We start from the raw sequence: 26,097 nt of genomic DNA, 5'->3' as shown, positions 1-26,097 counted from the left end.
TCAGGTCAGGCTTTGAAGCCTCCTCTATTCCTCCCTTTCTCTTTTCCTCAAGCCTCAGCCACCCTGAGACTATAGACCAGCTACATTTTGCTCTGTACGATGCCTATCTCCCATGATCTCTGTCAAGGTATGTATCTCCTTTCTTTCTCTTAAAGTTTCCTTTGAGGTGACGATACACATTGTTGTTCCTTATGCATGAAATGAGCTTTTGTGTAATGATTCCCAAATGGTTAGTCAGGAGGAACGATCTACGGCGCATGAGAGAGGAAGGTGCGAGTCTTATTTGATGGACTAATAGAGTCACACGGGAAGCTTTAGTAAAGTGTGGATGGCTCATTCCTATTCATGCCTTCATTCATTTAACGTATAGTTGCCCAAAGGTGTCAGGCATTGGTACAGGTGCAGGGATGCAGAAGTAAATGAATCAAATACCCCTGCCTGAATGAAGCTTGTATCAGAAATTTTTATTCAGGAGATCTGACTCTTCCTTCTGTGGTCCTGTGGTGCAGCCAGGCTGATCGACAACCGGCCTGATCCAATCTTAGACTCAACAATGTGACCTCCTTGTTGATATACTCAGTCTTTTTTATTATGCAACATCTGATATTTACTAAGGAATATAACAGCTATATGGGTTATAGCTGGATATAACCTGGATGTCTGTGAACCCATTACTAACTTGTGTCCTAGAACATCACCGGAGCTGTCCCATCCAGCTTTGCTTTTACCTCTTCCTTTCTCCTGCTTTCACCAGAGGCTTTCACCTCCTTGGTTAAGCTTATTCCTAAGTATTTTATTCTTTTTATGTTACTGTAAATGGGATTGTGTTCTTAATTTTCTTTTTTGGAGAGAACGAACTCATTATTAGTGTATAGAAATGCAACTGATTTTTAAATGTTGATTTTTGGGGCGCCTGGGTGGCTCAGTCGGTTAAGCGTCCGACTTCAGCTCAGGTCACGATCTCGCAGTCTGTGAGTTCGAGCCCCGCGTCGGGCTCTGGGCTGACGGCTCGGAGCCTGGAGCATGCTTCTGATTCTGTGTCTCCCTCTCTCTCTGCCCCTCCCCTGTTTATGCTCTGTCTCTCTCTGTCTCAAAAAAAATAAAAGTTAAAAAAAATTTAAAAAAAATAATAAAATAAATAAATAAATGTTGATTTTTGTATCACCTGTTATTTCCAACAGTTTAGGACCATATACCATGACCAAGTGGGATTTATCCCTGGGATGCAACGATGGTTCAACATATGCCAATCAATTAATGCAATACAGCACATCAACGGAAAGAAGGATAAAAACCACAGGATCATCTCAATAGATACAGAAAATGCACTGGAAAAAATTAAACACCGTTTCATGATTAAAAACTCTTAACAAACTAGGTACAGAAGGAACTCACATCAACACAATAAAGGCCACATATGAAAAGGCCACAGCTAATGTCATACTAAAACTGAAAGTTTTTCCACTAACATCAGGATAAGGTAAGAATAAGGATGTCCACTCTTGCTATTTCTATTTAGCATCATACAGGAAGTCCTAGCCAGAGTAATCAGTCAAGAAAAAGAAATAAAAGGGTTGGAATCAAGAAAGAAGTTTGTTTGCAGACATGACCTTATGTAGAGAGAACTCTAAAGACCACACCCACACACATAAATATTAGAACTAATAAACAAATCCAGTAAAATTTTAGGATACAAAATTAACATGCATAGATCAATTAGATTTCTATGACTGCCAAGTATGATAGATTAGTGGTAGAAGGCTACTTTTTTTTTAGTTTATTTATTTATTTATTTATTTATTTAGAGAGAGAAAGAGCACATGCACATGAAGGGCAGAGAGAGAGGGAGAGAGAGAATCCCAAGAAGGCTCTGCACTGTAAGTGCAGAGCCCGATGCAGAACTCCAACTCAGTAACCATGCGATCATGACCTGAGCCAAAGTCAGACACTTAACCAACCAAGCCACCTAGGTGCCCCCAGTAGACTGCTTTGATCAGTGGAAGAGGGCTGGGACTGAACCTCAGATAAAGGGCTGCCTGCCCCCCTATTATGCTCTGCAATCAGTCTTGGGTACAGATATTTTCTTTTCTTTTCTCTCTCTCTTTTTTTTTTTTTTGGCATGCAGACATTCTAAATAAAGCATTTGAGAGTGGAAATAACATGAACTTTGGAGTTAGTTAGACCTGAGTTCAAGTTTTCTTCCCACCACTCCATATTTTCTGACTTTGAGAAAGCTATTTTCTCTCACTGCACCTTTGTTTCTCATCTGTAAAATGAGGCTATTAATATTAACTTCACAGCTTTGTTGTCAGAATGAGGTATGGCATGGCATATATGAATATAGAATGCTTCCAATTTAGTAGAGAGTTCCATATAAAGTGGCTGCCAATGGGAGCCATAGTAGAATAACAGTAACAGTAAAAGCAAAAACCTTTATGAAGGTTGTATAAAGTTATATGCCTCAGGTGCCAAACTTTATGAAAAAATTCTACCCTCTGAATACTCAGATTTTCAGGACTCTCCTCCTTCCCCAAGTTTCTTAGAAACTCTGGACAGAGAAACGGTGAGCATGTTAGCATAGAGAGTGGCTAATAAAGGAACTAGTATATCTACTCCTCAACGAGTTCTTGAACTTAGCCAAACCCAAGGTAGATTCTACATGTTTGTGACTAAGAAGCAATATAGGAGAATTGGAAAAGCACATTTTGGCATCAGAGGCCTCTGGGTGCTAAGGTATTTTCTGCAGCTTACTTACTAACAGTGTTAGGAGGGTAGTTGCTCTCAAATCTGGTTTACTCATGTATAAAATGGGAATAATATCTAACCCACTGTAAGCATTAAGTGAGGTAATATAGTAAATCTCTAAACGCAGTTCCTGGCATCGAGGAAATCCCCATCATATATAAATATCTTTTCTTTCTATTCTCCCATCTGAATCACTCTGGGCAACTCTAATAACTCACAGACATTAAGAAACTCCAGGGCTTATTTATGATTCAAAAGGGAGGGAAGGTATATTATAACCCTTTTGGATGTGTAATCACTTGCCAAGAAAGAGGAAATCATTTGTATGCCTGCTTTTTTTGTGTTATTTGTGCTTTACCTCCAGATAAAATACTTAAGATACACAGGATTCAAATCAATCTACAAAATCATTTAAAGCATAGATGAAGCATAGATGGATTTTTAACTCTTACGTAAGAAGGACCATCTTTCTGGAAGACCTAGCGATGAAGGAGAACTTAGAGCACCTCTATGCTAAATGCACATCCCGCATGGAAAGCCCATCTAGAAACTTTTACAGACAGAATGATACTAGAATGCCTGGATTGAAATCCCAGCCCTGCCCTTAATTAGTTGTGTGACCTTGGGCAATGAACTCTGAGCCTCAGTCTTCTCATCTCTAAAATGGGAATAATTATGTGAGAATATGAATTGAATAATTATGTGACAATTATTATGAGAATTTATTTAAAAAAAGACACAATATATATGTAAAGTGCTTATCTATACCACTGCCTGGTAATGAGTAAATGTAAGTGGACGCTGTCATTTTCAAGGGGCAACTGAGCTCCTGCTTGAAATTTCAGGAAAACTTAGGACACTCATCCATTATTGGATAGCGCTGGTCCTGCCTTCTAGTACAGAATAAACAAAGTACTCTATCCACAGAGGCGGACCTCCTGATGCTCTGTCTCCCCTGTGGCTCCCATCATGAAGGGTTTCTAGACCCCTCTTTCCCTCCCACCTCTTCCCTGGCTGCCCTCCTCTAACGCTCCCAGTCTGTCAGCCACCTTTCTGGAGTGCGTCACGCATTAACCCAGTCCTCCAGATGTGGCCAAGTAAAATGGGACTAGAGTTTCCACGAGCAAAGAGTGACTCTGCACCTTTGCCAGCATAGAATCCCAATGTGTCAGGTTCTGTTTTGTTTTGTTGTTTGTAATACTGTAAGAACAAGCTTATTTGGTGCTACATATAGGCCTTTATCTCTTGGGTTTTACCTTATCAGTTGACTCCAGTGTTCCATCTGTTCTGCCCTACCTTGAATTCTATTTTTCCCACTTTTCTCTCAGTGACAAAGCTACAAACCAGACAGGAAGCTTCATCCAAATCATGAAGGAAAGAGTATTTTCTTAAATTGATGACAGTGAGAGAGGAACAGGGCTACACCTAAGTGTGTGCAGAGAACGAAGGGGTAAGGCATCACTTGGGCCCAGCTTACCAAGGATAAGTGGTCTGGCGTAATCTCTGCAAGCCGAGAAAAGCCACTAATCAACAGCAAAATGAAGTAATTCATTAATCAATCAATCATTCAATCGATCATTGGGGAGATGCCTGAAAGAAGAAATACCCAGGCTAAAATTCATACTGGGTGAGAAATGACCAGTATCAGATACTCTCTGAGAAAATGTTTTATTAAGGAACAGTGACTGAATTCCTGAACAAGGTAGAAGAAAATTATGTAAAACAGGATAACTGGAAACATCTCATAGAAACTGCAGTTAGTCCATAATTCACTGGGCTCTGCTAATACAAGCAGGGCTTCTTTTCTAGAAATGTTGGAGGGAAAAGACTGTTGTGTTTTATAATAGATACAGACTCTCAGGCTACACGATTTACACCTTCCATATATGCAGATAACTAAGAGATATAAAAGACAAATTCCTTTCCTTGAAGAATCTGCTTTAGAATTAGAGAGAGAACAGCATGCCTGGGTGGATCAGTCGGCTGAGCGTCCAACTTCAGCTCAGGTCATGATCTCACAGTTTGTGGGTTCGAACCCTGCATTGGGCTCTGTGCTGACAGCTCAGAGCCTGGAGCCTGCTTCATATTCTTTGTCTCCCTCTCTCTCTGCCCCTCCCATGCTCAAGCTCTGTCTCTCTCTGTCTCTCAATAATAAATGTTAAAAAAAAATTTTTTTTAAATAATTAGAGAATGAAAACACATAAATAGAACATAGTCATATTAAATAGCAATGAGAACCCAAGGGATACAAAAAACGAGGGAGGGAATGGGGAAGAAAGCAAAATATTATTGAAAGCCTACTGTGTGCCAAGTGATTTCCATACATGATCTCTCTTATTCCTTACGAAGATTCTTTAGCGTAAATAACCCATTTTTTATAGATGAAAGAACCAATGCTTAATGAGTTTAAGTAATTTTCTCAAGGTTCACAGGTAATAAGTCAAATAAGACTCAAACTAGATTTATCTGCCTCTAAATCCTACACTTCCTCAACACAACACATTGCCTCCTTGGGTTACAGTCCATTTGGGGAGAGTAGATATATACCAATTGGACAAAACAAATTATGCCAGAAAGAACTGAATTGATAAATTGATAATTGATAATATGGATACTTTTGTAGTACAGATTAGAAATAGTTTTGGATGGGGCGCCTGGGTGGCTCAGCTGGCTAGGTGTCTGACTTCGGCTCAAGTCATGATCTCACAGTTGGTGAGATCGAGCCCCGTGTCGGGCTCTGTGCTGACAGCTTGGAGTCTGGAGCTTGCTTCAGATTCTCTGTCTTCCTCTCTCTCCACCCCTCCCCTGCTCGTGATCTGTCTCTCAAAAGTAAATAAACACTAAAAAAAAACCAAACAGTTTTTGTTTTAAATAAAAAAAAAAAGAAATAGTTTTGGAATTCAAAAGCAAAGAAAAGAAAAGCAATCTGGAAATGTCAGAGAAGCTGGCTCTGCAGAAAAGTTGGGGGGCCATGTGTTGAATTATGAAGGATGCATACAGAGCACGACTAGTGGAGTTGGGGAATCAGGAAAACAGAAGCCATGTTAGGAAGGAAAGAAGAGTCATTGCTCAAGAAAATTTGTTAAGGGTGGCTCAGGCGGTTAGACGTCTGACTCTAGATTTCGGCTCAAGTCATGATCGCGCAGATCGTGAATTTGAGCCCTACACTGGGCTCTATGTTGACAGTGCGGATCCCCCTCTCCTCCTCCCCCATGCACTCTCTCTCCTTCTCTTTCTCTATCAGAATAAATAAACCTAAAAAAAAGAAAAAAGAAAATTTGTTAAGACCTAATATGGTGCATGATATGGAGTGTGAAGGATTGAGGAAAAAAATGACAACTCCAAAGTGTAATGGTGATACCACTGCTGAGGGTCAAAGAACGTAAGAGGAAAAGATGCTTTTAGGTGAAAGATACTGAATTATTTTTGGAATTATTGAATCTAGGGTTATATTGATTTATAAAGCCAAAAATTTTAGTAGAGGAAACTGGCAAGAAAATAGGGCTTAGCGTAAAGTCCTGAGAGGTACTTCAACATGGAGGAACTCAAGGATCTTATTGACGAAGAGAAGAGTGTAAGACAAGAGAATACTGCTGAAAATCCATAAGTATGTAAGTAGAGGATCCAGTGAAAGGTCACCAGAAACCTTTTAAGATCTCAGAATGGTGCAGTGTCACAAAAGCACCTGAATGTCTTCAGTTGTTTCCCACTCCCTACATCCACACCTCTACCATGGTCTCATCAGTGGTGAAGGTCCCTCTCTGCCTGAGACTTCGGGTTTATCATTGTGACTTGTGTTGACCAGTGAGTGGTACGTGGGAAGAAGTGACAGTGTGCCAGCGCCAAGCATAGGCTTTAAGGAGCTTTATGTGTTTCTGCTTGGCTTCTTGTATCTCTGCCCTTACCAGGAAAAGAACACGTCTCAGCTTTCTCGCTGATCATAGGAAGAGAACGCTCAATAGAAGAGCCTCCATGGCTGAATTTAGTACAGCAGAGAAACTGCAGCAGCCACAGCCTGAAGAAAGGGCCACCAGCCAAATCCGTCCTATATCAGACGAACCCCTGACAATCGGCAAAACGTGTGAGCAGTAATATCTAATTATTGTTTGACATCACGGAGCTTGAGGTTGGTTTGTTATGCAGCTGCAGCTAAGCATCAGGTAAGTTGACTTTGGCAAATATGTCAGACATAATATAGAGAAAAGATTATTGAACTTGGAAGCAGGTAGTCACTAGAACTCTTTAAGAATGAATGATGATGCTTCAGGAAAATTGCAAGTGCCAAAATTAGATTTTAAGGTATTAAGAACCTCAGAAGAGGCTCGGAAATGCAGTCTTAAATAGAGAATACATAGTTGAGAAGCCTTGAGGTTAAAATGAACAGGATAATTGTTAGCAGGATAATCAAACGTCATATCCCAATAGAAGTGGCTTGTACAGGAAAGGAGTCTGTGGGGTGGGGATGGGGGCACAGGGAGGTTGATGACTGTGGACAATGAGAGACTAAGTGTGGGGGAGAGTCCCCAGAAAACAGCACAGAGCACAAAATTAGTGATTCTATAATTGCCAAGGGGACATAATGAAGGAACTAAAATCAGTTTGAGTCAATAGGCCACACTTCATGGGAGAGATGTTTTTTTGCAGTGAAATCCCAAGAATGTGTACATAGCAATCATGTGAGTATGAAAGAGCATCACATAGTTTTGTCTGAAATTTGTTTCCCTTACATTGAATAGGCCTCTGAAGAGTGAAATATCTAATCAAGAGATGTACCCAAAAAGTTATAATAAATACAGTTTTCATGGTGAGAGAAGGAATTTGGCATTCTCCATAATATCCAAGTCCATGGCTTTGAGTATTTCGAAGTGTTTGTAAGTGACCAGTCATGATATCTGATGGGGATGTGAGTTTGTGGGGTCACCAGGAGAGGGGAGGAGCCCGTGTATGGAGTCCCTAAGGAAGGGGAGGAGCCTGTGGGGGGGGGGGGTCCCTAAGGAAGGGGAGGAGACTGTGGGGGGGGGTCCCTAAGGAAGGGGAGGAGCCTGTGGGGGGGTCCCTAAGAGAGGGGAGGAGCATGTGGCACTGGGGTGTCGGCAGACATGCTGCCTTGGGTGAGCTGCCACTAGACCACCCCGAGCTAGAAGGAGTGGCGCTGTCTCAGGATTTCTAGTACCCAGGAGTTCGTGATGTTTCCTTTTGTTGGCCTGACTTCAATCTCCAGCCAACTGTATGAGTGTGTCTATCTGGAGGTCTTTTAAAGTGACATAACAGGACTATGGAAAATGCCTACCAGCAATTCACAGATGAGGCTGGTTCTATTTTTGAGCACTGGTTTGCAGTGATGCGCCCCGAACTGGCTGAGGCCAACGTGTCAGAGCCATCTGAGCAAAATGGAATGGGAGCCATTTTCCAAAGATCTCTTCCTGGCAGGACTGCTGACTCACCAGGAGAGATGGTCCGTACCACAGCCACTGGGCCATCACCCTCAAGTTGTTCTGCCTCATTTCGGCTCTAATGAAGGGGTCAGGACAATATTTACTTTGCCTGCTCTGACCCCAGTGGACTGTTATGAAGCCTTCTCTATGGCACAGCCCTCCGTTTCCTGCTTCCTACCCTGGGTCCCAGCCTGGGTCAGGATTGTCAGTGAAAAATCGAGACCTGGATGCTTGGTGCCACTGGCCCATTGGCTGTGATCATACCTACAAGTGACTGAAGCCAAAGCGATTCCCAGAGCACCCATCAGGTGAGCAGAGCATACTTGTTAGGGAATGGGTTAGTGCAAGACGGTGGAGGGAAACATCATTTGGGTTTTCTAGTGAAGGGAAAGCAAACAGACCACAATGTGAGGAGATGAAAATTCAGTAGTCTGGCATGCTCCTGACAGTTATTTTCAGAGACACACTGGAAATACCACTGGGGGGCAGGGAAGAAGCTTGCCAGGTAGATCTAGTCTTAGCTAGGAAACCCCTAGGCACCCTGAGTTCCGATTTTACAACATGCTGTTGCAGTGTGCTGGGTGGCTTATGATTGACAGGAGCAGACTGTAGTCACCACAAAACTAGAGTAGTTGCCTAATCAACAAATGAACCATCTGTGCTGGATATTGTTTGTTGGAAATCAGAAGCTTCCTACCTTCCTAAGCTCTCCTCTGTACTGAAGGGATGAGAAGCTCAAAAACCGTAGTTCGCAGACCTCCTTGCCAGTCAGCCCAGTTAGATTTGGCCAATGAGAAGCACCTGTTGGATACACACACACACACACACACACACACACACACACACACACGGCAGGGTAAACAGAACGGTGTGCCTGTGGGGAGGGAGTTCCTTAATAAATGGCAGTCAGGAAAAGCCTCCTAGATAAGGTAGTATTTGAGCAGGGATCCAAAAGAAATGAGATAGTGAGTCATGGACCCGTGGAGAGGAAGAGCTTCCTCCTGGTACAATCTTGGAAGCCTGAGTACGCTGAGCCTGAATGAGAGAACAATATGGCTGAGGTGAAGTGAGTTACAGGGAGAACAGAAAGATTCTATCAGAAAAGTGACAGGGGCCCACGTTGTAGTGGGTCTTCCAGATCACGGGAAGGTTTCTGGCTTTCACACTAAGCGAGATGGGAAACGGCTGGATAGTTTTGAGCAATACTTATAATTTTGCTTTTTTACTGAGAAAACTTTGTCAGACACCTCAGTAAAGAGGCTATATACAGATGGCGAGCAGGCATATGAAAAGTTGCTCCCACATCCTATGTCACCAGGGAAACACAAATTAAAACAACAAAGTGATGCCACCATCCTTCTATCAGAATGGCCCAAATCCAGAATACTTGCAACACCAAGTGCTGGCTAGTACGTGGAGCAACAGACACTCCTTCGTGGCTGGTGGGAACACAAAATGGTACGGGCACTTGGGGAGCCAGGCTGGTGGTTTTTTATGAAACTAGACATACTCTGATCATACGATCCAGCATTTGCTCAAAGGAGTTGAAAACCTATGTTCCCACAAAACTCTTCACACAGACGTATGCAGTTTTACTCATAATTACCAAAACTCAGAAGCCACCAATACGTTCTTCAGTAGGTGAATGGAAAAATAAACTACGACACAGCCAGACAATGGAATATTATTCAGCAATAAAAAATAATGAACTACCAAACAACGAAAAGACATGGAGGAACCTTAAATGCCTATTACTGAGTGAAAGAAGCTTACTGAGAGGGCTACATACTGTATGATTCCAACTACCTGACATTGTGGAAAAGGCAAAACTGTAGAGACAGTAAAAAATCAGCAGGTTGCCAGGGACTGGGGGAGTGAGAGAGGTGGAGAAGTGAAGCAGAGATTTTTTTAGGGCGGTGAAAATACTCTTTATGATACTGTGCTGGTGGATACATGTCATTACACATTTTGTGCAAGACCATGGAATGTACAACAGCCAAGAGTAAGACCTACTAAAAACTATGGACTGTGGGTGATAATGGTGTGTTAATACAGGTTCATCAGTTATAACAAGGTACCAGTCTCGTGGGGGATGTTGGTAATGGGGGAGGGGACGCATGTGTGGGGGAAGGAGTAAAAGGAAATCTCAGAACCTTCTGCTCAATATTGCTGTGAACCTAAAACTGCTCTAAAAAAATAGAGCATGAGAAAACACAGACACGGCATCCTATCCTCAAAAGCCACACCACACTATACTTCCCACCTGCCCACTACTCCTCAAATATAACCTATTGGGTTCTTGAGTTTTATTTGAAAACTTCTTTTCTTGCCATCCTCACAAGCTGGCTTATAAAGTGATTATGAATTCTAACATCAAGCTCTTACCAGAATTTCCTGCGGATTGCAAAATAAAGGTTTGGTCTCCAGATGGCTACAAGATCCAGAGCGGCAAGAGACTGAAGAGTAATAATAACTTCATGCTACGCGAGAAGATGCCTGTGATTTGGCTGAAGACGATTTCCCTGGGAAGAATGCCCACTTGATATTAGAAAATGTCTCATTGGAGGGGGCTCCAGCTCAAGAATCGTGAGAGTCCCACAGCAGCCCTCCAGCCCACCGTGCTGAAGAAGGCCTCAACGCAAAGAGGTGCTTTCTCCTGAGGACTCACTTCCATCCTTAGGGGCTGCACACAAATACTGTGCACTGGGCCTTTTATGGAAACCAATTTAACAATAAATTTCATATTAAAAAAAAATACTGTGCTAAGTAAGACGGGTGCAAACCTGGGGCCCCGGGCGCAAAAGCAACTCCTGAAACAAGCAGCTGAAAGCCCAAGAAGATTGCAAGAAAAGTGTGAAAAAGAAGAGAGGAGAAGAAAGGGGAGAGCCGGAGGCGGGGGGGGGGGGGGGGAGAGAAGAGAAAAGGAAAAAGAGAAAAAAGAATTCAGACTATCCCAGGTAGCACTGGGATTGTAGATTGCATGAGAAAAAAAAAATCCCCAACGAAACAGAAGAGAGAAAGCTCTCTTAGTTTCCTTAACTGACCTTAGCCAGAAATAACACAAGGAAGAATTGCAGGCTGACTTTACAAACAGTCTCAACTGAAAAGATGAGAGGTTATTAGAGCTTTTATTTGTTGCTGGGTTCAATCAAACCCCTTCCCCAGTAAGCTTCTCACCTAAAGCCCCATTTGAGAAAATACCATCTAGTCATTAAAAACAAAAATCTTCCAGTTCTATGTAGACAGGAAAATAGTTTAAGACATCAACTGTAGAGTCAAAATTCAGGGAGCTATTAACACACAAGTAACCTAGTTTTAAAAGGGGCGCACTCCTGGCTCAAATGACTCGCTTTGTCAAGCCCCTCCGCCCTCCTCCCCCTACAGTACATAACGCACATCACACCCCTGCCGCTCCTCCCATGGACTTTAGGTGTCACACTCCAGCCCATCCACACGCATGAGCCCATTCCCCTCACCTACTTCAGTGCCTGGCACATGCCGAATGGGCGTGTCAACATCTGGGGCAGCCCTCTCCCTCAGTTATTGTGTTCACGGTGTGGCCTGAGAAGCCTGCAAAGCCCCCTGCTCAAAAGTGCGGTTTCTGTCCCTCTTCTAGGGATTCCTGCTCTTCCAAGTAGGTAGGTGGGCGCCCCAGCATCAGCACCACCGAGCCGCTCGTAACAAAGAACCTCAGGTTGCACTCTCAGACCTACCACGGAACGAGAGCCCGCATTTAACAAGACCTGCGAGTGTTCTGTACACAACTGAAATTTGAGAAGTACCATTCCACGGAGCCCCGCTTCTACGCCACACAGAGTCCACCACTGGAGAAAGGGACGGTTTTCTTAAGTCCTCACTGGAATGAGTCCTGGGGACCTTCTTTAACATCTTCACCCTGATATCAACGTGCTGTGGACTTTAGGCAAGTCTGAGAGACGCAAAGGCAAGTGTATGTGCTTGTACACTTCCTAGTAGCCGCATCCAAAGGTGAAAAGAAATAGCTGAAAATTATTTTACCAATACATTTTAACCCAACATATACAAAATATAATTATTTCAACATGCAACGGGTACAAAAATTTATTGACATATTTTACATTTTCTTTCATACTATGTCCTCGAAACTCTGCATTTTATATTCACAGCACAACTCAATCTGGGCGTGCCACATTTCCTTTTTTTTTTAGGTTTATTTATTTATTTTGAGAGAGAGAGAGAGCACGCAGGAGGGGTAGAGAAAGAGGGAGAGAGAGGATCCCAAACAGGATCCCCATTGTCAGTGCAGAACCGGACGTGGGGCTCCATCTCATGAACTGTGAGATCATGTCCTGAGCCCAGACCAAGTCGGATGCTTAACCGACTGAGCCATCCGGGCGCCCATGGGCTTGCCACGTTTCACATGCCCAGAAGCCACCCGTGTCTAGTGGCTTCAGTATTGCCCTAGGTATCTCACATACATACAAACAGTACGTGTATTTTCTGTGTATTAGATGATTTATGTGGACATACCTTATGATCACTAAGCGCTGCCATTTGTAGGGAATTCATCACTCGGGTCTGTCATGAGTTATGCCAACTATCACGGACCCTAGTTTACTTTCCTCCCTGACGATGAGCCGTGAACTGAACACACCGCCCCGCACGGCTGTACTGTGGTGTCACAGAAAGAACACAGAACGCGCAGTCAGAATGCAGGCAGTTGTGCTTGTGACCACATCCTAGCTGTATGACTTTGGCGAAGCCCTGTTTCACTTTCAGCCTCAGTTTCCTTCGTCCTATAAAGGAAAACAATACCTCTTCCATGAACACCACAAAGTGGTTGCAAAGATAAACGAATATAATAAGTGTAAGCAAACCCTTATATATTATAAATTGCTTATTGTCATCCTAGTATTTATTAAACCTGGCATGCCCTCACATAATTCAAAACATAGATAATTATAGGTGTTTCAAAAATTTTAACACATTTCCTATTCATTGTTTCCTCTAACAGAGAACAACTCTGGGGGTTCGGTGCACTGGGCTATGCTGTCAGATGTGATGCCTCCAGATGCCCCCTCTGCTGGAGGATGTGTCCTGTGTACGTTGTTTCTGCAGTGGGGAGAGGATGGCCAAGATAAAGTCAGAGGAGAGCCATGTTGAGAATGTAGATTTGGAGTCAGAAAGAGCCAGATAAGACTACTGGGACTGCGACTCGCTCTCCAAGTGGTTTTCCTTCCTGAACCCTAGGTTCCCTGTCTGTGAAATACGCTCCTGCCCTAGAGTGGGTGTGAGGCTTACGGGAGAAAATACTGGATAACACTTCCTCAGTTCCCAGCCGTGGTCCACCCTCATTCATTTGTAACTGTTTTTATAGCATCCCAACATACCAGATGTCTGGCCTGTCATCCAGGAGAGGGAGCAAGCTGTGGTGAGGTTCCAAAGTGGGCTGGCCATTCATCTTGTTGGGTGGTTCTGTGTGGAGGCTGTTGGCAGCTCTGTTTAGCGGGGACAGGCCCTCGGTTGGCACTCAGCTATAACTTCAAGCCATTTAGTCACATCCCGCTGGACAGACCCATTATTTCTGAAGAGTTAGAGCAGCAGCTCACAAGATGGATGGCTCCTTCCCATCTGGCCAGTTCCCAGGGGACATCCCTCATAGTGTTCGGCTTCTCAGGGACAACCTTTCTGCTCGATCGACTTGGGCAGATTGAGTCCTGGCTCCTGAGTTCTCACGGCTGACATGCCCTCCATGAGTTTGCGATGGCAATGGTAGCACTCTGGGTGGAGATCTGTAAGAAGTCTTTTCATCCCAGAGGGTCTTACGTTCCTGTCTCCAGCCCACCTGTTGTGAGAAGCCACTGTAGGAATGATATAATCCTGGGGTGACAGTGGAGCTCTGGAGGGAATGGCACAGGGCCACAGAGGTGTCATCGAGCAGGTGTTTATAATCGTAACACTGTGCCTTGGATGATAGAAGCCTGGGTGACCAACCGTCCTGGTTTACCAGGGATTTCCCCGAGTGCAAAACTTGTCAGATGATTAAGGAGGCTACACAATAGGTTTCCTCCTTAGGAGCAGCTGGGTAGAGCAATGCTTCTCAAACTTTAATGCAGGTATGAGTCACCTGGGAATCCTGTTAAAATGCAGATTCTGGTTCTGGAGGTCTGAGGTGGGACCCGAGATTCTTCATGTCTAACAAGCACCAGCTAGTACTGATGCTGGGATTTGCAGGCCACACTCTGAGTAACACTGGGTTGGTGGGCCTACATGGGGCTATGGAAAGGCCTAGGCTGGCATCCTGGCATACCTCTTCCCAGATGGTATTCTTAGAACTTCACTTTCCTGATTGGCTCTACCTCTCCTGGCCCTGAGGATGAAACCCACCATTCAGCTACTCATAATTCTGTGTCCCGCACCCCCTGACCGTCCATCTTCCTCTGAAGAAGTTTTCCCCTTACTCTTTTTACCCTCCTTATTCATACCAATGCTCACACTTTCCAATCCAACAATCCAATCCACAATCCAAATCCAAATCCAATCCAAATCCAATCCACAATCGTATCCAACAAATGCAAGTTTCCTCCTCTCATTTCTCACACCTCCACCAGTGGTGATTCAAAGTTACCACTCGGAGGCACCTGAATGGCTCAGTCAATTAAGCATCTGAATCTTGATTTCTGCTCAGGTCATGGTCCCAGGGTCGTGAGATCAAGCCCTGAGTCAGACTCTGCACTGAGCATGGAGCCTGCTTGAGATTCTCTCTCTCCCTCTTTGCTCCTCTCCCCCACTCTCTCTCTAAAAAACAAACAAATAAATAAATATACTAAAAACAAAAACACCCCAAAAAACCCCACAAAGCTACCACTGTTAAAACTCCCCACCTTTTCAACTTACCCTCTTCACCCATTTCCAATGTACATTTGGATTTAGGTCTAAGTTTGTCATACACATTCCATTCCTACATACAGTGCACTCTAGCTATAGGTTTTCCTGCTATGGTAGGCAGAAATCTAAGCGGACCCCCAGGATTCCTGGCTCCCAGTGTATATACACCTTCTGCCAGTAATTCAGTCAAACGTCAATCTAGGTGCTGCTATGAAGAGATTTTGCAGACGTAATTAATTTCCCTAATCAGTTGACTCCAAGTAGAGAGATCACCCTTGGTGGGCCTGACCTAATCAGATGAACCCTTAAACAGAACTGGGCCCTTCTTGGCATAAGAGACTGGAACTGTGAAAGGGAGGTTCTCTTTTGCAGGCTTTGAAGACAGAGGGCGCCTTGTGACTGGGAACTGCAGGGAATTGTAGACACTGAGAGTAGGTCTTGATTGACAGCAAGGAAACAAAGACAGTCCTCCAACTAACTGTAAGGAACTAAATTTGGCCAACCACCCGCACCAGCTTGGATGCAGATTTCTCTCCAGAGCCTCCAGACAAGAATATAGACCAGTCCATCCCTTGATTTTGGTTTGTGAGACCCTGAGGAGAGGATCCAACTTCTGACCCACAGAAATTATAGATGATAAACGGGCATTGTTTCAAGCCACCAAATGTGTGGTGATTTGTTATGCAGCAATGGAAACGTCATCCACTAATATACCCACCCAGATTACCAAAACAAGAGAACAAATAATCACCAGTCCATTTGGCTGGAATTTCTCTTGTACAATTTCTTCCAAAAGTCAAAGTATACTGGGTCAAAGTATGAGTGAGATGATACGCACACAGCATCTAGAAGAAATGTTAGAGAAGTTGTGGACCATGGTTTAACAAACCCCCTGACTCATCTCTGATCTCACTTGTTACCATTTCCCCCTCACTTCTCCTGGACTAGCCATACTAGCCTCCTTGCTCTTCCTCAAGTACATCTGGGGTATATCACCCTTGGGGACTTGCACGGGTATATCACCCGTGGGGACTTGCACTTGCCTCTGTCACTCTTCCTCCAGGAAGCTGCATGACTTCCTTCCTCACAGGCTGTAGGCCCCCATTCACAAGCCTCCTTATCACTCACATCTGTGGTGAACATGATTTGTCATACATGTGGTCACTATTTAAAATACCCACCCTCTGGGGCACCAGGGTGGCTCAGTTGTTTAAGCGTCTGACTCTTGATTTTAGCTCAGATCATAATCTCATGGTTTGTGAGATCAAGCCCCACGTCAGGCTCCACACTGACAGCACAGAGCCTGCTTGGAATTCTCTCCCTCTCTCTCTCTGCCCCTCCCTTGTGCTCTCTCTCTCTCAAAATAAATAAACCTTAAAAAAATTAAAATAAATTAAAAAAAAAAAAAACTACCCTGGGCACACCTGGGTGGCTCAGTTGGTTAAATCCCCGACTTCAGCTCAGGTCATGATCTCACGGTTCATGAGTTTGAGCCCCGCATCAGGCCCTATGTTGACAGCTCAGAGCCTGGAGCCTGCTTCGGATCCTGTGTCTCCCTTGCTCTCTGCCCCTCCCTTGCTCACACTCTCTCCCTGTCTCTCAAAAATAAATAAACGTTAAAAAAAAAAAACCCACCATCAAACCCTTCCCCACCAACACCTACCAGCATTCATATGCATGTCCTATCCCCCTGCCTTGTCTCTCCCCAGCAGTAATCAATATCTTTTTTTTTTTTTTTTTACTTTTCTCCACTAGAGCATCGATTCTGGGAGAGCAGCATTTGTCTGTTTCTTCCCTGCTGTAGCCCCAAAGCCTAGCAGAGTGTCTGACACATGGTGGGCCCTCAATACATCTTAGTAGATAGGGGGTTATTGTAAATTGTGTGATACAGGGAAACCTTCTATATAAGACGATAACCACAGTTAACAAGATTGCTGCACATATCAGCTACAAAAAGAAAATGCATTCTGACTTCAAATCCATATATATATATGTGTGTATATATATATATATATATATATATATATTCTTTCTATACTATTTATAACTTGTAATAATAGGCTGATGTACTTAAAAATGCCTGGGTGTCTGTGAACTTTCACGTGCAAACACAGGCACACACTCGAGTACACCCATTCAGGCACACATGCACGTGGACACACACAGCTTAATAACAGATAGTGAGCATCACACACGTGGGGATTTTTTAGGGGGAGAATTGTCTACGAACCCTGAACAGCACGGCTGGCACCCAGTGCCAAAGTAACTTGGCACAAAGTAACAGAAAATTCTCTTGCAAGGAAAGGTAGTCCTGGTGCAGATGTCTGTTCAAATATCTCCCAGACCAACTCAGCTTAACTTGGATGAATTCACCAAATCTCTGTGTCAAGCACAAAGACAGAGAATAAAGCACATTGGTGTCTAAAAGGTGCCTGGACAGTTACACAGTGGCCTTAATTTAGTGCTAGTGGTTTAATTTGTAGGTTGCACGTCCTCCTTCCTTAAACAGCACTTAGTATAATTGATGCCAGGTTAATCACCGCGCCAGCCATGGGAAGTGTCCACAGGGCAGGAACCACATACTGTTTTACCTGTGCTTAAAGAGGAGAATGTCACGCCTGTCTGAAGAAACAATGCTGCCTGAAAACAGTGCTGAGTCTCAAATGAGATCTTTGAGCAAAATCAAGGATGAAGCACAAGGTGGGAAAGAGACCAAACACTTCCCAGTATCTAAGAATTAGATGTTTTTTAATTTTTGTATTATTTTTGTAACGTTTATTCATTTTTGAGAGACAGAGTGTGAGTGGGGGAGGGGCAGAGCGACACAGAATCCAAAGCAGGCTCCAGGCTCTAAGTTGTCAGTACAGAGCCCGACACTGGGCTCAAACTCCTGAACCATGAGATCATGACCTGAGCCAAAGTTGGATGCTTAACTGACTGAGCCATGCAGGTGCCCCAATTTTTTTTTTTATTTTAGAGAGAGAGAGAGAGCAGGGGAGAGGGGCAGAGGCAGAGAGAGAGAGAATCTTAAGCAGGCTCCACACTCAGCACAGAGCCTGACACGGGGGTCGATCTCACGACCCTGGGATCATGACCTGAGCTGAAACCAAGAGTCGGATGCTCACCCAACTGATCCACGCAGGAGCCACACATCAGAGTGTAAGAATTAATGTGAAGATTAAGGTAACTGTTTTTTTCTTCTTTATATTATTAGTTTCCAAAATTACATATCATTTTATAATTATTGACAATACACTATTATGGGGGAAAAAACATATGGAAAGTATTCCCAATTTTAGTTGGGACTTAACTTAGTCCATTAGGTTTGCTGTAATGGAATACCACAGACTGGGTGGCTTATAAGCAATAGAAATTTATTTCTCACAGTTCGGACTGGGAAGTTCAAGATTCAGGCACCAGTAGATTCAGAATCTGGTCGTAACTGTCTCCTTGTATGGTGGAAGGGGTGGGGGAGCTCTCTAGGTGTCTTTTTTAAGGGCACTAATCCCATTCATGAGGGCTCCACCCTCATGACTTAATCACCTCCAAAGATGTCACCTCTTAATACCATCACACTGGGGTTAGGCTTCAACATATAAATTGCAGGGGGATATATAAGGAACTATAAGACTCTAAGGAAGCACACTAAAATGTTAACAGTGGATATCTCTGAACACTGGGATTACTGCTGAATGTTATCCCTCTGCCTTTGCTTTTTATTTTCTAAATTTTTGACAGTGAGTATGTGTTACATTTTCAATTTTTTAAAAAGTTGGTTAATTTTCTAAAAATTGCTACCATGGGGCGCCTGGGTGGCTCAGTCGGTTGAGCGGCCAACTTCGGCTCAGGTCATGATCTCGTGGTCCATGAGTTCGAGCCCTGCATCGGGCTCTGTGCTGACAGCTCGGAGCCTGGAGCCTGTTTCAGATTCTGTGTCTCCTTCTCTCTCTGACCCTCCCCCATTCATGCTCTGTCTCTCTCTGTCACAAAAATAAACTTAAAAAAAAAATTAAAAATTGCTACCATACTCTTTTTACGTAACAGATTTCATCTCTGATTCCTGAAATACACTGTGAGGGGAAAGTTTTTTATCTTGTAGACATAAAGGGCATATTTCCCATAAAGCGTACACCCTTTAGAAGCAATCTTTCTATCCCATCTTTCCTAAGGTTTTTCCATCACTTGTTGAAACAGGGCAGGCCTGGAGAGCTACATGCCTGGACTTATGCTCATTTGAACCCAGGGCTGGAGTGACCTTGGAGATCAGCCAGTGCCAGTCTCTTTCCCAGTGGCGGAACAGAGTTCCTGAGACAGGACGGGATTTGCTCAAGGTCACACTCTGTTGGTGACATCATAATAAACCCAGGCCTAGAATCTCAGAAGGAAATATGTTCTCTCTTTTCTGTGTGTTCATGCTGCTTATTCTTTGGACTCAGATGTAGAATCCTTATGAATATATATATATATATATATATATCCCTTATATATAGTAGATCCTCAATAAACAAAGTTTGGAAGAATAGAAAAACTAACTAAACTAAAAGAGTCTTGACTAGTAATGATTAACACTTTACATTGGGAAAAAGAGCCTCTGGAAATAAACACCCATTCCTTTTTGTTACCTTGACAGGAGAAAAGAAAAAGCAAAGACAAAACTACCTTAAGAGTAGAACATCTCCCACTGTCTGCGAAACACGTTGGCATCAGGTGCCGGCACTTGTCGCCAGAGAGGAAGTCAAAATGACTCTGATGAGGGAAACACACAGGAAAACCTGCACAGATCCTTCTTCAGGGGTCCAAAGAACTTGGAAGAGATGTTAAAATGTCTCTATCTCTTCCTGGTGGGTAAAGAGAAAACCTAATTCAGTGGCCACAAGGGAGCTCCAGTAAGCAATTGATGGAGGGGCCTCCAGAACCCAGTGGGGTATCACTGAGGTCAGCAAAAACCAAAGCGGCCAACACATGACAAACTTCAGGTAGTAAAAGAAAGTTTAAATGTACCCTAGAGGCAGTCAAAGGAACAGAAAGAACATTTAGTCTCCAAAGTAGGGACAGTTTTAGAAGCAAAGAGAACATTTTCAGGATTTAGTAAGGCTTACTAATGACGATGCACAGGCCTCTCCAATGACAGGCTGTACATAAAATGCAGGGCTTGCCTTTCTTCTTCTGTCCTCTTTCTATCATTCAAATCAACTACATTCTCCTCAGTACCTGGGCTTACTCTGAGGCACGGCCATTTCACACAACTCAGGAGACCACACCGCTCACAAACATGGCAGCTAGCAGAGTTGATGGAAATTTCTCCATTATCCCCAATATGAGGGCCTCCAAAGCTAGTTTTCATATTTTCCCATCCAGAGATGCCTTTTCTGAGGATTTCAAATGGTCTTTTTAACCACAGTCTCTGACCCAGTTGAAACATAATGCAAATATAAGTATGGTATATCAGATGTGCTTTCTTTAAATGTTTTTCTCTCCTGATTCTGAAACGGGGGATTTGAATTTTCTTTATAGGATGAGAAAACAAAAGGTCACTGAAGACTGTATTGTGGCATCGCTATCCTATGTGTCATGGAATCAGACGGGGCGGGATGAGGGGGGGGGGGGGCGGCCCGGGGTTGCAATGGACAAAGATATGCATCTAGTTCTTATAGAGAGCCAACTTTCTTAGATGCTTCCCTTATTGGAAGACAGGCTTCTCTTCCCAAGATAATCTCTATTTCTTCTCATTTACTAACAGCAGTACTGAGACTTATTTGGTAAAAAGATGGCTTTTCTCCCAGAGCTGTCCAGGCTGAGAGGAAATCTATCAAGGGTTTTCACATTTATAAAAGGGTCTTAAACACAGAAGTGGCTTAATATGCATTCAGTAAGTACTCTGTAGAAGGTAGAATAATGTCCCTCCCAAAGATGTCCATGTCCTAATCCCTGGAACCTATGAAAATGTAACCTTACAAGGCTGAAGGGACTTTGCAGATGTGATCAAGTTAGGGATCTTGCAATCGGGGGCGGGGTGGGGGGGGGTGTCCCTGGGTGGCTTAATCAGTTAAGCTTCCAGATCTTGGTTTCAGCTCAGGTCATGAACTCGGGGTTTGTGGGTTTGAGCCCCACATTAGGCTCTGTGCTGATGGCGCAGAGCCTGCTTGGGAGTCTCTCTCTCTCCCTCTCTCTCTCTGCCTGCTCTGTCTTAAAATAAATAAATAAGTGTTTTTTAAAAAGGATGTTGCAATGGGGAAATTATTCTGTATTTTCTTAGTGGGTTCAATGTAATCACATGGGTTCTTAGAGGTTAAAGATGGAGACAGGAAGGTGACAGTAAAAGACAGTTTCCAGATGCCACACTGCTGCCTTTGAAGATGGAGGAAGGGCCCCAAGCAAAGGAATGCAGGCAGCCTTTAGAAACTGAAAAAGGCAAGGAAGCAGATTCTTCCCTAAAGCCTCCAGGGGGACTGCACCCCTTCTGACACCTTAATTGTAGCCTTGTAAGACCCATTTCAGACTTTGACCTCCAGAACTGTAAAATATTAAATTTGTATTGTTTTAAGCCACTAAGTTTGTGATCACTTATTTCAACAGTAGTAACAGGAAGTTCCCTAACTGATAAGGAATATTGGAGAATTACCCAAATTATCCCTCACCCCTTTCTTTAAAGAGATGACTGATGAACAGGAAAAGCAATGCCAGAGACTTCTAGTGTGCTCTCTTCCACTAGCCTCTCCCAATAAAACTGTGCTAGAATGACGTGCAAGAATGAGTACACAGAGCCATGACCACCCCCATTTGGGCCAAATGGCATTTCACGAAGCCATATGCAATCAGAACAATCAATTCTAAATTATAGAGCTTTTCACTCTGCAAATCAGCTTTCCGGCTTCCTCTTTACTCCAGATTATAACAAATTCAAATACCTCAGTAGCACATGAAACAAAGACATTGCCTAATGTGTAATTTGGGCGGGAATTTAATGATACATCTGTCTGTTTTGACAAAGCACAGTCTTGAAGTATCTATTTAAAATAAAATCAGCAGATTGGCAACGATTAAAAATGAAAGGCTATAAAAAGTTTAGGGAAAAAAGCATTAAAGTCTACTAGCTCTTGGTTTATGTGCCAGTACTATAGTAAATATTTGCAGCACCGAATTTCTTCTCCTGGAATTTCGGCATTAGTTACTGCAAAAAATACCACCATTAAACACATACCAAAGCATCCATCTTTATAAATATTAGGCAATGCATCCATCTGGGATGCAGTAAGACTGGGGGTGCATAATATTTCAAAAGATTTTATTGGATGTTGCTGAGCATTATCTTTCAAGCCATTAAGATAGGAACAATACACGACTCTTCCGTATAAAGACTGCCTTGAAATCTTTTTGAAACTACACTAATGTTAGTTTGCCTGAGCAATTTATTAAGGAATGGTGAAAGTTTGTGAGTTTAGAATGTTCTGAATGATCACTGGGAAATACACTGAACAGTAACGTAATGTATTGATATCTGTTCTCAAAAGCTTTAATATAGTTTAGACCTTAAGGCAATAATGTAATGACAATCAGAATGGCTACTACCAAAATGAACGTTTAAGTTAGCCATGAAGTCGCAGGAATTACCAGTGACTGAATGTACCTGTAAGAACTCTAGGGGTAAAAGCTACATAGGCAACAGTCCCAGACCCATAACCCCATCCTAAATCACCTTCCCATGCAGACCTCAGTGCTCTCTTGAGATTAATCTTGCTTTACCTTCCAGTTCTGGTCATACTCAGTGTCTCCTTAGGTCCCCTGCTTCCTTTCCCCAGCTTAGCTGATTAGAATTGTTGGAGACTGGTAAGAATCCAGTCCTTGCTTCATGTATCTTTTACCTGGTATCAATCTGCTGATATAAATTCTCTTGCATGAGTTCCTTATGCTATGATGAAGCCTTACATTCAGTGACTCTCCCAAGAATTACAATGGCAACTTCAGAATAATTCTATTAACTAGTTATTTGTGTAAATGGTTAGTTAACTGTGTAAATTTACTTGTGTAACTTTTAAACTCGTTATTTGTGGAAATTTATAAAACTAGTTAATTGTATAAATGGCTAGAGATGGTTTAGGGCTTGGCATAGGACTCTGCAAACGTGAAATGTTAATACCTTTACTATTATAACTACTTTCTTAGAATATAGTTGTCCAAAGCTATAGAAGAAAACAGGGGAAGAGAATATGATCAAAGAAATCATATTTATTCATTTATTCAATATATATTTACTGTATATCTACTATATACGATGTCTCGTGCTAAGTGTTGAAAACACACTGAGGGAGAAGATGGACATGGTTGCGGCTTTTTTCCTCATAGTCTAAAATGATTGCTAAAGCTCCAGCCATCACAAATGCACTGCAGTCAGGATGTAGGGAGGGATAAAGAAGAGCATGTCTTCCCTCTTTAAGGGAGGAACTATCCACCTCATCACTTAAAACTTGTTGCGAAAACTTAGTCTCATTCACACTGAGCTGCAAGTTTCCTGAGGAAAATAGATTCTTAGCTGTGTGCCCAGCTCAAAGTTAGTGCCCTTTATTTCTAAGAAAGGAGGAGAAATGGATCTTGGAAGTTAACTAACATATCTGACATAGTATCTTTATTCCTTTTATATTCAGTAGCACATAGCCTGACTTTAAGCACAGGAAATTCTCCAGTTAGTTTGAATAATAATCAACTGTGACAACATAAGACACAGCTAGCGTCACATGAATGTAAAATATTATCATTGAAGTAAAAATCTACTAGCTTTTAATTCAGGAAATTGGCACTTGAAACTCATGGTCTGAAAGATGTTTTAGGACAGAAACAAGATCGATCCCATAATATATGGACTTACCTTCTGTTAACAGTTATTTCAACTTCAGATTTGGTTGCTAATTTTTACAGTTATTTCTATTAACAGATTGTTTTTCTTTTCAAAATAGCTAAGTATCATTCTTGTATAAAACATCTGTCCTCAGGGTTTCTTTCTAGAATGGACTGCATACTCTCCTTATTTATGAAAATGATTCAGAAATAAATTCACTCATTCAGTATATGCCTACGGAGTACCTACTGTGTAGCAGGCACTGTTCTAGGTCGCAGATAAAAATAGAGCAGGCAGTATTTTTTTAAATGCTTTCAGGGAGTGTCTTATTCAAGTGTAGGAAGAGAGAAAACAAAGAACAAAGAAAATCTTTCTTTCCAGTTTTGCAACTTCTGTGAGTGATGCAAAAAGAAACAAACACCGGTTAATGTTCCTTTACTTCTATAATGCTAAAACAAGCATAGCCTGATTGTTAAATAAAGATGAGTGGCGGGGGCCTCATTTGCAGAGCTGAACAGACCCGCTGAACAGGAGGTGACTTTATGGTAAGGACAGGAAAAACAACAGAGGAGAAGGAAAAAGTTGGCAAATGTTAATTAAAGAACAACATTTCATTATAAGATGGAATGAAACGTGAATGAAAGAACCTGCCCCACCCCAACCAATGGTGATTGCGAAGAGAGTTTTGTCGGTGTTGGTTCTGGAACTCCGGAGCTTTCCGTGGTGAAATGTGAAACTGACCCTGTGCATGGGGGAGGAAAGGAGAGACAAGAACGACGCAGCCACTCCACGCTGGCAGGTGGTGGGTTTAATAAGCCAGGGAACTTACACGCGAAGCTTGTCTCGAAAAGCAGCAGGACGGGCAGGTGTCCACACCCGCCGCCTGCCAGAAACTTAAAAGTTTGCATCGAGGCCTTACCTGGCTTAAGTCAAGCGTCTCGCTCGTCCAGGTTGTCTCAGAAGCGCTTTGCTCTCTCACGTCTGTATCCCTGAAAATGGCTCCGGCTTTGGAACTGGGGGTCAGAATCTGCAGCAGGAGGACTCCACGGATGGGCCGGGGCGGGGGGGAGCCTCCGATTGCCCCAGACCAGCTCTGGAGTTGAGGGTCAACCTGCGGTCACGTCCATTCAATGACCTCCTTCAACTGATGCAAATGGCTGGAAACACAATAGCTTCTTTTGCTCTGTTACATCTTAACCGACTGAAGAGTTATGGGCCTAGCAAGCAGAGGAGGGGCCACCCCAGGGCAGAAAGAGGTGAAACCTGTGAGGTATTGCTGAGCAGGAATTCTCAGTCAAGGCAATGGACCCACCCATTCATTCATGGTGCTGCTGGGGCCACGGATAAACAAAAGGGACATAGTCCCAGGCTTCCTGTGGTATCTAGTTTAGTGAGGGTTTCAGACATTATAGAAACAAAAATATATATCCATAAATCGTGCATGGTACTCTGAAGGCAAAGTAAAACCGTGATGAGAAATTATGATATGTGGTCGGGTGTTAAACTGGTTGTGTGAGGGAGAGGGAGTGGTCGGTGGGAACTAAGAAAAAGGCCTCTGGGTACAGACAAAAGGGATGAGTAGAAATCAGCTGGGGGGTGGGGGCGGGTAGAGTGGGCTACTTCTGGGAAAGCATTAAACACTAGCGGTTGCTGGTGAGCAAAGAGATTTTGGAGACTGAAACCATTAAAGAAGTCCCATTGTTTGAGTGCATGTGACTCATTTGAATGTTGATATATATTGTAGAACATTTTCCATTAGTTGCATTTAATATATCCCTAGCACTGGAATGCTGGGGCTAGCTCATACTGGCTCACTGTATCTTCCGGTAGGCATCTCTTCCTAAATCGTGTTCAGTGATATCAAAATGGTAGCTTGAAATTGGCCTCGGTCAGAGTATTTACTCAGCGGCAAAAGCTACACCCGAGGGCATTTTCTTTTTCCTTCCGGAGAGCTGGTCATTAAACATTTACCAACACATCATTGCTCTTCTGTGAACTAATGCTAGGATGACGAGGTAAGAAACACCTGGAGAAAAGATGTAATTTAAACCACTTTAAGCAAAAATTGATATAATATTTTGCAATTTCAGTAATGGTGTAACATCTTCCTAGAGAAAGTATCAAGATTATTTGGGGAACAAAATAGAATAGTCACACATTTAAGTGTGCTGTATCTGTAGCAATTTGCTTAATAACCATGGTTCTAGAATTTAGCTA

The 26,097-nt window shown here is 43.0% G+C and overlaps 1 long non-coding RNA gene across 1 annotated transcript in view; it reads right to left on the bottom strand.

Annotated features, from left to right (window-relative positions):
* LOC109266367 (uncharacterized) overlaps positions 1-25,061 on the bottom strand; it is a 193,477-nt gene extending 168,416 nt beyond the window's left edge. The window contains exon 1 of the long non-coding RNA XR_002079691.2: positions 24,800-25,061. This is a non-coding gene — a long non-coding RNA (uncharacterized LOC109266367). The remainder of the gene's footprint in view (positions 1-24,799) is intronic.
* Between the last annotated feature and the right edge of the window lie 1,036 nt (positions 25,062-26,097).

Source organism: Panthera pardus, unplaced genomic scaffold, assembly GCF_024362965.1.
Source record: "Panthera pardus isolate Hobbes unplaced genomic scaffold, ASM2436296v1 HiC_scaffold_16, whole genome shotgun sequence".
NCBI classification, from domain to species: Eukaryota; Metazoa; Chordata; class Mammalia; order Carnivora; family Felidae; genus Panthera; species Panthera pardus.
Note: the sequence above shows the minus strand (reverse complement) of the source record. Positions and strands in the feature narration are given on the sequence as shown.